A 12,626-nucleotide genomic window follows, 5' to 3' on the forward strand; every position below is an offset into this window, starting at 1 on the left:
CAGAGTCAGGAGCAAAGCTGGGGGTGGCATGTGAATTGGGCAGTCTGCATCAGAAATCAAGCAATCTTCAGCCAAGACAAGAGCACTGTGTTTCTTACAAGGCCCTCACACTTGAATTGCAAAACTATTTAATTATTTTGAACACTGTTGAACAAAGGAGTGTTAAAAGCTTTCTACTAAACTTGCTGGGAAAAGGCCCACTGTACAAGACAAAAATGCAATTAATTGCATTCAAATTAACATAGATTTCGTACCTATATATATATGTCTAATGATGAATTTTCAAACATGATAGGATATAATACTTAGTCAAAGCTAGTTCCAGTTGAAACAGTACAGGAAATCAACTGAACTAAAACATATAAGGAATAATTTTAATCGTTTTGTACTTCTTGCAACAATGTAATACAGCAGAAAAAAACTGGACTTGCAATGAGAGGACATTTATATTTGCACTAAGGGATGCTCTCAAGGTAATGTGTAATTTAAAGCTCTTGACACATTTTCAGTCTTGTGAACAGTGACAGTCTCACTTGGAAAAAACATAGGATTTTTTTCCTCAGGTTGCTTTGACTCTGCTAGTTTACTTAAATCGCCATCTAAATGAAATACTTCAGCAAGTTCTTTTGCAGTGCATAAATAATAACAATTGCTGTCAAGAATTCCAGCAGATATACCAGGGACAGGAATAAACCTTCCCACCCTTATAAGCATAAAAAATTCACACTCTCTTGTTAATTAGAAGCTGCAAACAGAAAGGTTTGCTGTGCTTCCTCCATGAGAGTTAATACCAGCTCACTAGGAGGCGAGGACCTTGGAAGGGTGACTCACTCCTCTGCCACACTGCCAGACCTCTGCTGGGGACTTGAACCCCTGTGTCAGCCTGATGAGTTAACCTGTAGTGTATTCTGCCTTGCAGAAGCTCTTGTGTTAATACCACTAATTTTATCCAGGCTTTTCTGAGAAAATCAAATGGCCTCGAGAACCGTTGTGCTCTCAGATCAGAGAGAATCACAGCATGTACTTCATAGTGAATCTCTGCTATATTAACAGTATTATTTGTACTTTCACATTATTTTAATAACTATAAAACCCCAAAACCTAAATAAGAGAATCAAAGTGACTGCAACCTTTAATTACTTGAAATAGATGTGCTATTACTTTAGAAAACAAAAGGATAGACCCCAATCTTTATATTGATAATTTTTCTATTCCATCTGCTTTCACAATTAAGCACCTGTAAATAAAAAAAAAATTACAGATCACAGAGTAAAATATAGAAAGTTTTTACACTCTTTTTCCTTTGGCCATTTTCTTCCATTTTAATAATAAATTAATAATGTTTTATTTTTTTTTCACCTGCAATTAAGCCATAAGTTTTACTGATTCTGAGTAGGCTGCTCACTAAATGTAAAAATTAAATGCTCAGTCATAGCTATTGGCTTTGTAGCACAGATATCTGAGATTTTAGAATGAGGCTCTTAAGTTCTTGTTGGGTTGTGCACAAAGCCTATATATACATACAGCCTTTGTGAATCCAGATGACAAGTAAACTTTTCATATACTTCAACTAGGCATGATAGTAAAGGCAGATGCCCAAAAGAACTGGAAAAAAGATGAAAGAAAGTACAAATACATAAAGCTAAAATGGTCAAAAGTAAATGGGAAGTCAGTTTATGCAGAGCATGGGATAATAAATGAAAGAAACCAATTTTTGCGCTGTTAAAATGTTGAAAGGAGCCTGTAATGAAGCAATTTAACAGTACCAGTGGGAAAACTGTAATTCTACCTTTGTACAGAACTGTGGAATTAGAAGACAGAATGAGCAGTACTAAAGAGACGAATTCTGATGAAATTAATTTACTCACAGTCCATATTGCTCTCTCATCCATAAAAGTCCACAAGTACAGATTCATTAAGGATTAGGAAAAATAGCTGTGGAAAAAAAAAAGTAAATAGAAGAGACCCTCAAACTAACATTCATGATAATAGAAGTATGTATACAAAATCTTTCCTTCCCACTACCAAGACAAAAGGAACTACAGAGCCTCAGAATAACAAACGTTACCCAGACAGTCTAATGAGATGCTTAACAAGAAAAAACAAGTGATAGGTATTTTCAAATGCCATGGAAAAACCAGGTAAGCATATATAGAATGCAAATTTTTAGTATATTCACAATAAATTACAACAATATTAAAGTATAATTTTTTTCTCCATTCCTTATATGTATTGATTAGTAGGTGAACATTTAGTCAATTCTGTTTGTCAGTTACTCAGTGGAAATATATGGAAAACAAAGAAAGCAAAATACATGAGTATTTCAGTTTAGTTAACAGCAGAAGGGATTTTTTCATGCAAAACCAAGTACCTATTAAATGTACCTGTACAAAGATCCAGTGAATACACAGACAGTTTGGTAATAAAGGTAAAAATCTGCTTATGGCATGCAGCTATTTACGCCTATGAATGTGTTCCAACCGCAGACAGATATCTAGCAAATAATTCTATTCTTTCTAATTGGCTGAACCCAATATCTATAAAATGGACCATCACTGAACTTGGACTCAGATCCTCAAACATATGTGTGTAGGAGTTGGGTGACTCAATACCTTGCAGGAGCAGGCAGCCTCCATGTGCAATATCTAAATAAAAGTAGAAGGGTAAGGTTGATTTGTTTTTCACAGATCTGTCATCACTTTACTCCCAACTGTCTGCATAACGAAGTATATGAGACTTCCTTATTCACAGACCCTTCAAGTTTATTCAAATAGGATGATTACTGCTCTATCAGCTGTCAGAAAGTAAAATATCTAGGAGAGACCTGTTTGCTTTTTAAAAATAGTCTTCCTTCCAGAAGTATTTACAAACTGTGTTTTACATCCATGAGATTAGAAGCAATGAACACAAAAAGAAGGCATATTGTGTTTTAAATGCATTACTGCTGTTACTAGCTGGCCAAGAGCAATGCCTGCAGTAGAAGTAAGGCCATTTGTTCTTTTGGTGTATTTTGTGTTGATCATATAAGCTGAAATAAAGGAAAAGGCACAACATAAAATAAAATTAAACAAACAAACAAAACAACCAAGCAACAAAACAGCTAAAGTATGAAACAACAGTGGAAGGAGGAAAAAAACCTTTCATGCAGATTTGCTTCTTGCCATTTTGATGGTTAGGAACAAAAAAAACCACAACAACAAAGCTTGCAGTGTTAATTATTGACTCTTCTTCGGAGGTAGTCGCAATGAACTTTAAATTATAAATGGTCTGTATAGTTTGAAGGAGGAGATGAATAAGGGGTTTGCAGAGGATGTCAGAGAAAAAGATGCAGCACTTTGGCAAGCAAAACAGCTAAGGATGCTCTATTTGATCAAAGTGAGAAAACCACTTATGCCAAACTGTCTGCTTTGTTTATAGTCATTGCCATTCTCTCACATCATCTGCCTTCTTGCATTATCATACTGTCTACATTTTTTATTTACTGTTGAATGATCAGTGAATCAGCACTCAGTGTATTTTTCTACAACAGATTTATTTAAATCTATTGAATTTGCTAACATTTTGCTTAGGGCAACTACTGCAATATCTTTATGAGTACTAGTTCCTTTACTCATAACCAGAAGTGGACAGCAAATAAAGAATAACCAAATATGAGATATGAAAAGGATTTTGAAAATTCTATGTAAAAATTAAAACAATCCGCTGGTATTATGCTGTAAAAAAATAATGGTATTTCTGTCTTTTGGGCAAGGAGAAATAACTTTTCCACCACATAATAAATTCATTAGCCTTCCGGACCTCATCATTCCCACCTTAAGTTAGATATAGCATCAAAGAGAAGAACATCTGGTTGACAGCCATATTTTCAAATTCAGCTTGTCTCTGGTCATAGTTATTACATTATAAGTTTAAAATTTATTGCTTGAGCACCACCTCGTGGAAATTGTTATAATTGCGAACTTTTTCTCAAATTTACCCATATGCATATACGTATAACCAAAAAAAGCAACAGTAGTATGTAAGCAGATAGAAGATTGTTATACTAATTTTCAATAACATTGCTGTAATCAATATGAATGTAAATATTTTGTTATATTATAAACAGCACTGTTCCTCTGAATCTATTTTGAGAAAAATCACACATTTAAAGTAATTTCATGAACAATTTTGTTCTCTAAAGAACCATATTACTTACTCATTTTTCCAGATAATACAAATTACTATATCCAGATATGTTTTGCTGATTTATTTAATGTTGCCATGTTGATTGCATACATCAATATGCTTTATACTTTTATTACAGATAAAAGTCAGTCTTCTCTAGTTATTTTGACAATAGCCCCTGAACATTTAAAATAAGGACACCTGACGAATTATAACATATTTCAGAGTTTTTTTAGCTTTTTTAAATTCCTTTTAAAAATTGTTCAAAATTTTTGTTTGTTTAAATTAAAAACCTCAAACAGTCCAGAATTTACAACCAAAATAACTGGGTCACCCATTCATAGCATACTAAGACAACTGCACATGAGATAAAGCACTTTTTAAAGATCAGGATAAAACAAAATGGAGCCAAAAATTAAACACTTGGAAGGAAAGTACTATAGTGATACAGAGTGTGATCTCTTACAGGATTTTTTTAAAAAAGAAAAAAAAATTCTGATTTGAATCAATATTTAGAAAACATTTGAAGTAAGCAAATTTCAAACAAAGAATTATGAGAAAGAGATCCACGCCTTATTTTACTGATTTGCCATACAGCCATATGTTTTCCTTACAAGCTAGCCAGCGGTTATACATTTTTCAGGAAACCCTCAAAACTATTTTCTGACTAGAGAACAAAGCTAGCTGATAAATTTTATTGTAAAATAAACACTGTATATCACCTAAATCCAAAATATGACTGCAGTCAGTCCTTGCTAAAGGACTGGTCCTAGGCAGCACAAACAGCTGAACATCTGGAAGAGTTTTTTTTGGTCCAAAACCTTCGGACAGCTTTCGCTATATACCCGTACTCATTCTGGCTAGGACAGAGCAAAATTTCTTCACAGTAGCTGTTATATAGCTGTGCTTTGGATTTGTGCGGGAAACTGTTGATAACACAGAGATGCTTTTATTACTGCTGAGCAGCACTTGTACAGAGCCAAGGCCTTTCCTGCCTCACACTCTGCTCTATCAGAGAGGAGGCTGGGAGTGCACAGGGAGTTGGGAGGAGAAACAACCAGCACAACTGATCCCACTGACCAAAGGACATTCTATTCCATTCCCTATGGCATCATGCTCAGTGTACAAAGCTGGAGGGAAGGTTAGAGGGAGAGACACTGGTAAATGGGGACTGGCTGGCATCGGTCAGTTGGTGGTGACCAACAGTTTTTGTCTGTATCACTTGCTTCCTTAGGGTTTATTTTACTCTCATTATTTTTTTTCCTCACAGTTTTAAATTATTTATTCCTTTTAAATTAATTTAATTACTGCTTTTAGCTCAACCCATGAGTTTTCTCACTTTTACCCTTTTAATTCTCTTCCACCCAATTGGGCAGGGAGTGAGCAAGCAGCTGTGGGGGACTTGGTTGCCTGCTGGCATTAAACCACAACAATATTTCTAAGATGCTGCTTATATGTGCACCAAAGTAGCCACTAAAATAATATGCATGTTAAATACGGAGTATATATTATTCAAGAACATGGACAGAGAATAAAGTGTTTGCAATATAACAGATTTTCTTTGCTAGTTGTCAATAATGAACTCTTACATATCGGTTCAGTTAGGTTTAAAGTAAAACTACCTTGTTTTGTCCTCATATATGCTACTGAAAATGCACATGAAATACAACAGTCTTTCTATCAATACAAATCAATATAAATATCAAGCATTTAGTACAAACCCATTAAACTTTCCCATCTAATTCAATTAAACAGTTGTATACTAGCCCATCAAAAAAATCTTTAAGTGGTCATATTACTTTCCACAAAAGAAAATAAACAAGAGAAGTAGCCCTACTAAATATTCAAGACATATAATCAAATAGACAATACCACAATTGGTAGGCTTGGTACCTTCTGCTGCCTGTTGTGCTACCATATTCTAGTTGTCTTTCCATGAAAAATATATCTAGGGGTGTGACCATCCTCAGTTCCCCTATCTTTACTAACGATAATTCTAGCTCCCCCTGAAATCATCTAAGAACCAAATCTACAATAACTCTGAAAAAGACTACTTCAAAATACTTTGATATCACAGGTCCTGTGAATATAGATGCAACTATTTCATGTTTTTCTCAAATAAGTGTTTAATTCTCCATGGTTAATATGTCTCCTACCAACATTCCAACACTAAGTGTATCAGTATATAAAAAATAGTAAAAATATATAGCAATGTACATCAGTAACTTAACATACTCAATTTGTAAATATGGATTACTGTGTAAAATCAACATTGTCATTGTTTAGATTCAGGAGTCAAGAGTCCACAAAAAGCTGTACAGGTAATGGCTTCATTACCAGGTTCATATTTAAAAATACACACAAAAGTGTCTGTTAAAAGCAATAGGTTATGATGCACCCCAAATATAAAAATCCCAAATATCCTGCCTTGTCTAGATATGTATAGGTTTCTGCGTCTGATGGCAAAAAAGGCAAAGTCATCAGTGAGGTAATTTGGAATCAGTTTATAAAAGAAGGAATCAACAGGACAGATAAATATAATTTTACAGCACTGCCAATGAAGTCATTGCTCAAGGAAAAATGGCAACACTGTTACTGGCTTTACAGCTATTCCACACACTGATCAAAAGTTGCATGTCAGAGAAATTCTAACCACCAGATCAAAGAGTCATTAACAGAGATTTTTGAATAAAGCACTTTCAAAAATCTTCAAATTTCCAAAAAATGTAGTTATAGGCAATAAACAATACATTGGCACTCTTAAATTAGTTCTGTGAGCAACAGCTGAAGTGCAAAGTCATGATAATACAGTTTGGATTTTAGGTTTATGCCACCTAATTTTCAAGGCTTTATTCAGTGTGGATGGATTATATCTTCCGTAAAACACTTCCTTAAGCCATTTAGGCTTTAAAACAAATCAAGACATAAAACTGCTGGTCAGCAAGTTCATTTCAAAGCTAGTTTCTAATACTTTTGGAGCATAAACTGTGCTTGGGGAAATGAGAAAAAACTACTAGAAAGTGGTGTGTCTGTGTCCACAACTACACAGTGTTGTCATATGTTAAATTCAAAGTCTTCCAATTTAGATTCCTTCTCAACAAAGGCCAAAACTACTGACTCTCCTTACAAGTTAGGCAGTACCCATTAAAGGGTACCAGAGGAAGTGAAAAGTGACCTAGAAACACCGGTGTCAGTGACCTTTTTCAAACATGTAGTGAATGTTTTTTTTCCCTTTGTTCTGAAAGGACAAACACACTTACAGTCACTTTCAGCAGATTTTCAGTTCTTCTGGGTGAGTGGACATGCCTTTTGATTCCACACTGCACCTCATGTGAGGAGATTTCCCCTACATGATAACAGGTAGGCTCAGAGTCACATTAAGGATTTTGAGATTTGATTTCATAGCTTTTCCCTGAACTTGCACAGATGGTGTCTGCCTTTTGATCCACCTGCAAATGGGCATTTGAGTTGAGTATTCAAAGCTGGGTTTGTGCGACACCTGTCATAGTACTACATTTGATAACACTGACGAGGGAAATTGTTTCTGATCAACCTTGCTGCTCTTTGACTTTGCAGGTCATATTCGCCCAGGACTAGGCTATACTAAAATTTTATGAGCTTTTGAAGCACAGTTGCCACTTCGTGTTCAAGTCTTTCTTATTTATATTTTAAGGATGAGAGAAAAGGATGTTTTTTGGGTCTTGTCACTTGCAAAGAGAAATGTAGAAATTTATTCTTGTGTGCAGGAGCACACTGCACTCCAGCTACGTTATTTGCTACAAACTGGATAAGCATCACACAACTTTACAGAAAAAAATATTTTACCCATCACCATCTAATAAGCATCCTCCAGGATTGCAATAAACTTGCTATGCACTGCATCTATCATAACACACACACTGTTCTAACTTCTAAATATAGATAATTAATTTAATTACCAGAATTTTTTTCTCATCGTTTGTTTTCTAGTAGACAAGAAAGACTTTTCTATATTACTATAAAATATTGCCTTGTGGTGAGGTATGGTTAGCTATAAATAATATAATTGAGGGTTAATTTTTTTTTTTTCATTTTACTCTTCTTCTTCACTTTACATAGATATTTGGAGGCATGTCCCTAAGCAAGTGACCGTTCAGGGTGTCTACCTAGCTGCAGCAATCTTTAATTCTGCTTTTGTAGCTAAAACTTGAAACTGAATTATGCTTATTGTTATTAAAGACAATCTTTACACATGAAGTAAGGAGTGGTTATAGCTGACATAGCACTGGCTCCTGCTGGATTAAACAATCATAAAATGTCTTGTCATCCATGACATTTTGAATTCATTGAGAGTGGAATTTGTGGATCCAGATCACTGCTACAGAGATGATTAGCAAACAAGTAATTAAGTGCAGCTTCTCTTGGTAACTCAGAATTACTGCGTGCTAAATGGACATGTAAATTTTATTATTTCTAATCAAATAGTGTTGGGATTGCACAAGAAACTTATAAAGTCCTAATATTAAGTCATCTATTTGACTTTTAAAGGTTCTGTTTTCCAGTTTTTCAAGCAATTAATTCATTCAACTTCAACCCAGGACAAACGGCTATGTAGAATAAGATGATATTAGTTTTATGTCTTCCAGCCTTCACTGTGAAAAGCATGTGACACCAGTGCAAAAAGAAATTTACCAAATCCAAACAGGTAAAATAAAAGAGAAGGCTCCTGATTCTTCTGATTCTCCTTTCAACTCTTGATGAATTAAAAAAAAAAAAAAAAAAAAAGGAACTTTGGTTGCATTAAAGTTGCAATATATTATTTTCTTTAAGTTTTCAATTTCCAATGAGTTACATAAAATGCCTTTACATGCTTACTGTTGCAGACATTTTAATAGGCTTGTTCACTTTCCTTTTCTCTTGGTCCAATACAAGTTTTCCCAAAGCAACGATTAGATGTGTATTCCCATCATGCTAAAAAATCATTTAGCTCACTGTGTTAGACATTAGGGAAGTTTTATTGCGATAATGTCTTCATGCAGCTCATATCCTCCTGCTCACATTTGAATGAGCTTGCAAGTTTAACCATCTGGGAATGCCACTCCAAGTAAATTATGTTAGTAAAGACAATCTTAGACCTTTTTCAGTCCTTGATTATCCTTATGTATTTGAGAAAGAGCCCTGTACTCTCATCTTCCACAATAAGAGGGTGAAAGACTGGCTACATGTATATGTGTCTAATTTCCCTGTCTTTACACTTTGTTCAGGACTGTGTGGCTAGGCTTCGCTGGCATATATGTTCCTCATCTTGATGCTCACAAATCATTAAATGGCAGTATTTTCTTTCCAATGTCCACGCCACGTGTAACAGGAATTCTTTGCTAGAAGTAGTAAAGAAACTATATTATTCTCACCAGTCTTATGATCAGAAAACAGTGCTTTAAAACTCTGATGTAAAAACATATTATGTGCCATTTTGACTAGGCTAATAGAGGTCAAGAGGACAAAGTCAGAGGAAGTCAACAACATTTACAGTGACACTATTTTATGCTTTTTGTTCCTTAGCATGATACATGAACTATTCTGTAACTTACAAAAGCAACACTATGCCTTAGAGGCTCCCTTGCACATTTCACTTTCCTTACAGGGCTGAAGCCTTTTTCTGCACAAGTACTAATACAGTAAGCTGAAACTTAAGATCATCCCTTTTCAGTACAGCTGCTATCCATTCTAAACTTTGTGGAATCATCTTATTATAAATAAACATATGGTAGCTGCAAATGCATTATGATTTATCAAAAGTCATATTGAGCTGATACAAAATGACATTTTCACAGTCTACTGAGAGCCCTAATGTCAGGATTTAGACAAGCAAAAAAGACTAGTAGCCAGGTTCTACAGTGCAGTGTTCTACATTTCACTGTATAAGACTTCATGTATTTTGTAACCTTACAATGCCAATAAGAAATTAAAGCACTGGGACAACACTGAAATGAACAAAACTTCTTCCCAGAATAGTTAAAAATAAATTAAAAAATATAGGGTATGAGTGCTAATGTGAACTAAAATCAGGTTTCATTGTGTGTGCAAATAACTTGCACTCATAGGAACCTTTTCAAAATCTGCCACAGATTTCAAGAGGTACTTTTTCCACTCAATTGATTACCAGAGTTAAACTAAACTGTCCCAATGTGAGCATCAGAATGAACTTCATGAACATTTACAATATGGTGCTGGAGGTAAACTGAACAGGATCACGTATTTTATAAAATTAAGTTACCTGGGTTTTGGTAACGAGATACATATTTTTATCTCACCAAGCAGTAACTTTACAATTAAAATCCAGTCTTTCCTTTAATAAAGGAAAAGAAAAAAAAAGTGTTGCCTTTTCAAGATAACTCATCTTAATATGAATAGTAATTGAATTTTGTTGTTCTTGGCTAGAAGCTACCTACATTTGAAGTTTGCAACTGCCAGACACTTCTGCTGGAGGCATACACACTCCACATAATGGAATAGTATGCAAAGTATTTAGATGCAATAGGATGAAAAAAGTGCCAAAATATAATTCCAAGAGCATGTTTCAAAAATGCTCCATCTATAAATAAGAAATTAATTAGTAGTGTACAGGAGATAGTGCTTATGTGTACGTATATATTCCATATTTATGGTAGTAATACTGTGTATCACCAAGGGAAATTACACAGTGCTGAACACCTGTCTTACATAGAGAGCCACTAAGATCTGCATTTATATGTCTCAAGTTTCTTCTCAGGAAAAAAAAAATACCTGAAGAGACAAAACCTTAACCCCTATAGTAAGCTTCATGTAAAAGGACTCATTTAAACGTTTTTAGCAGAGTCACGGAACCTCCCTGGATACTATACCCTTAGAAGCAAGCAAAAGAAGAGAACCAGAGAATCTTACTGGCAGTCATGTTTATTGCTCAGCAGTAAGTACAGGCTGCAAGGAAACTTTAAGGGAAGGGTGTGGGGTTTTCTTTTTAAAGTCACCTTTTTCCCTTTGTGAAAAAGCCTTCTGAAATAAAGGCTTAGCAAAGCCTTAATGCTTGAAAAAATTAATTTTCATTTATTAGGAAAATTTAGTGTCAGATGAGCATTTTTCTGCTAAAAATCTTTTTTTTTCTTGATTCTACTTTTGTTTTTCAGAAATGTTGTCAGAGAAGATAAGAATAATTTTAAATATTATAACTTTAAAACTGGGTCTGCATCATTGTCACATCTAAGATAACAGTGTATAATAAACTGGAATATCTAAAAACTAAAATGGCATCAGAATAATAATAGATAATGACCAATGATCTTTTACTACAGCAGTCTGACTTTTAATAACTTTTAACGCAAAAAGATGTATTTTGGAGATTTTGACATATTTTCAATACAGGTAGAAATGAAGGATAGTTTTGAGAAAAAAAATCCAGATGCGTACTAGAAAAACAGCAAATTCTTTTTTCACAAATAAATCAAATTCAATTCATAACAAGCTAAAGGCTAACTATCCCCTTTTTTGGTCATAATATATATTTAATTACTCATAAAGTATCCAAACACTTTCCCTCTCTCCACAACAGTTGTTCTACTGTTAGTTAGACAGTGGGTTTTATTAGAAATCAGCCCATCAAGCAATCTAAAAGCACATGTTGAATTTAGGCCCTATAAATTAATAACAAATAAAATTTTCTTTGTCTAGCTTTTCTGGCAAACTATATTCCTTTGCCAAGTACTGAAGTTAATAGTTCAGGAAAACACACTTTGCCTTTAAATTAGCAGAGGTTGTGGGGTGGGGTTGCTTTTGGTTTTTTTTGCTTTGGTTTATAAAATTGCAAAAAAGAACTATAATGTTTTCTGCAAGATGTCGAAGTGTGAAAAATTGCGCTAGATCTTGCAACGTTACTTGTCCTTTTAAATAAATACTTAGATATAGTCTAGGTTTTACATCTTATATAGATTCAGAAGCTTCACTGTTGCCAGAAATCAATCAACTGATAAATCATGTCTGTGTACATTGTCAGTAGATTGTTAGTTCTTTCACTGTGTACATTACAAAAAGAGTAAGAAACCCCTTCCAACATGTGGATGCTTTCCAGAAGCATGGCCCTAACACAATGTGATGTGTTAAGATAAAGGAGCCAGAGCATTTCAACTAAGCTGAAATCAGCATAGCGCCCACCACCTACCCTGGTCAGGCCAATGGGCATTGCAAATATGGCTTTGCCCTCAGCTCCTATAATGACGAAAAGTGATAGTGACAGTGCCATTTATGAAAACCATGATCCATTTGGTGTTGTTTCTTCACATTGCAACCCCCCAGTCACACAAAATCCATTGAAAGGAGAGGCACACTTCTAGACTGACAATCGAACAAAAGATCCATGTCAGAATATCATGCCAGGAAATGTACTTGTGTTAGTGTCATTCTGTCTCTAGTAGCCAACCAAATCTGAAATTCATGGGGAAAACAAAATC

General features: G+C 34.6%; 1 long non-coding RNA gene across 1 annotated transcript in view; it reads right to left on the minus strand.

Annotated features, from left to right (window-relative positions):
• LOC136291155 (uncharacterized) overlaps positions 1-12,626 on the minus strand; it is a 196,390-nt gene that overhangs the window by 98,793 nt on the left and 84,971 nt on the right. The window contains exon 4 of the long non-coding RNA XR_010721437.1: positions 1,869-1,935. This is a non-coding gene — a long non-coding RNA (uncharacterized lncRNA). The remainder of the gene's footprint in view (positions 1-1,868; positions 1,936-12,626) is intronic.

Source organism: Chamaea fasciata, unplaced genomic scaffold (assembly GCF_029207755.1).
Source record: "Chamaea fasciata isolate MVZ Bird 193981 ecotype frontalis unplaced genomic scaffold, bChaFas1.0.hap1 SCAF_6, whole genome shotgun sequence".
Classification (NCBI taxonomy): Eukaryota; Metazoa; Chordata; class Aves; order Passeriformes; family Sylviidae; genus Chamaea; species Chamaea fasciata.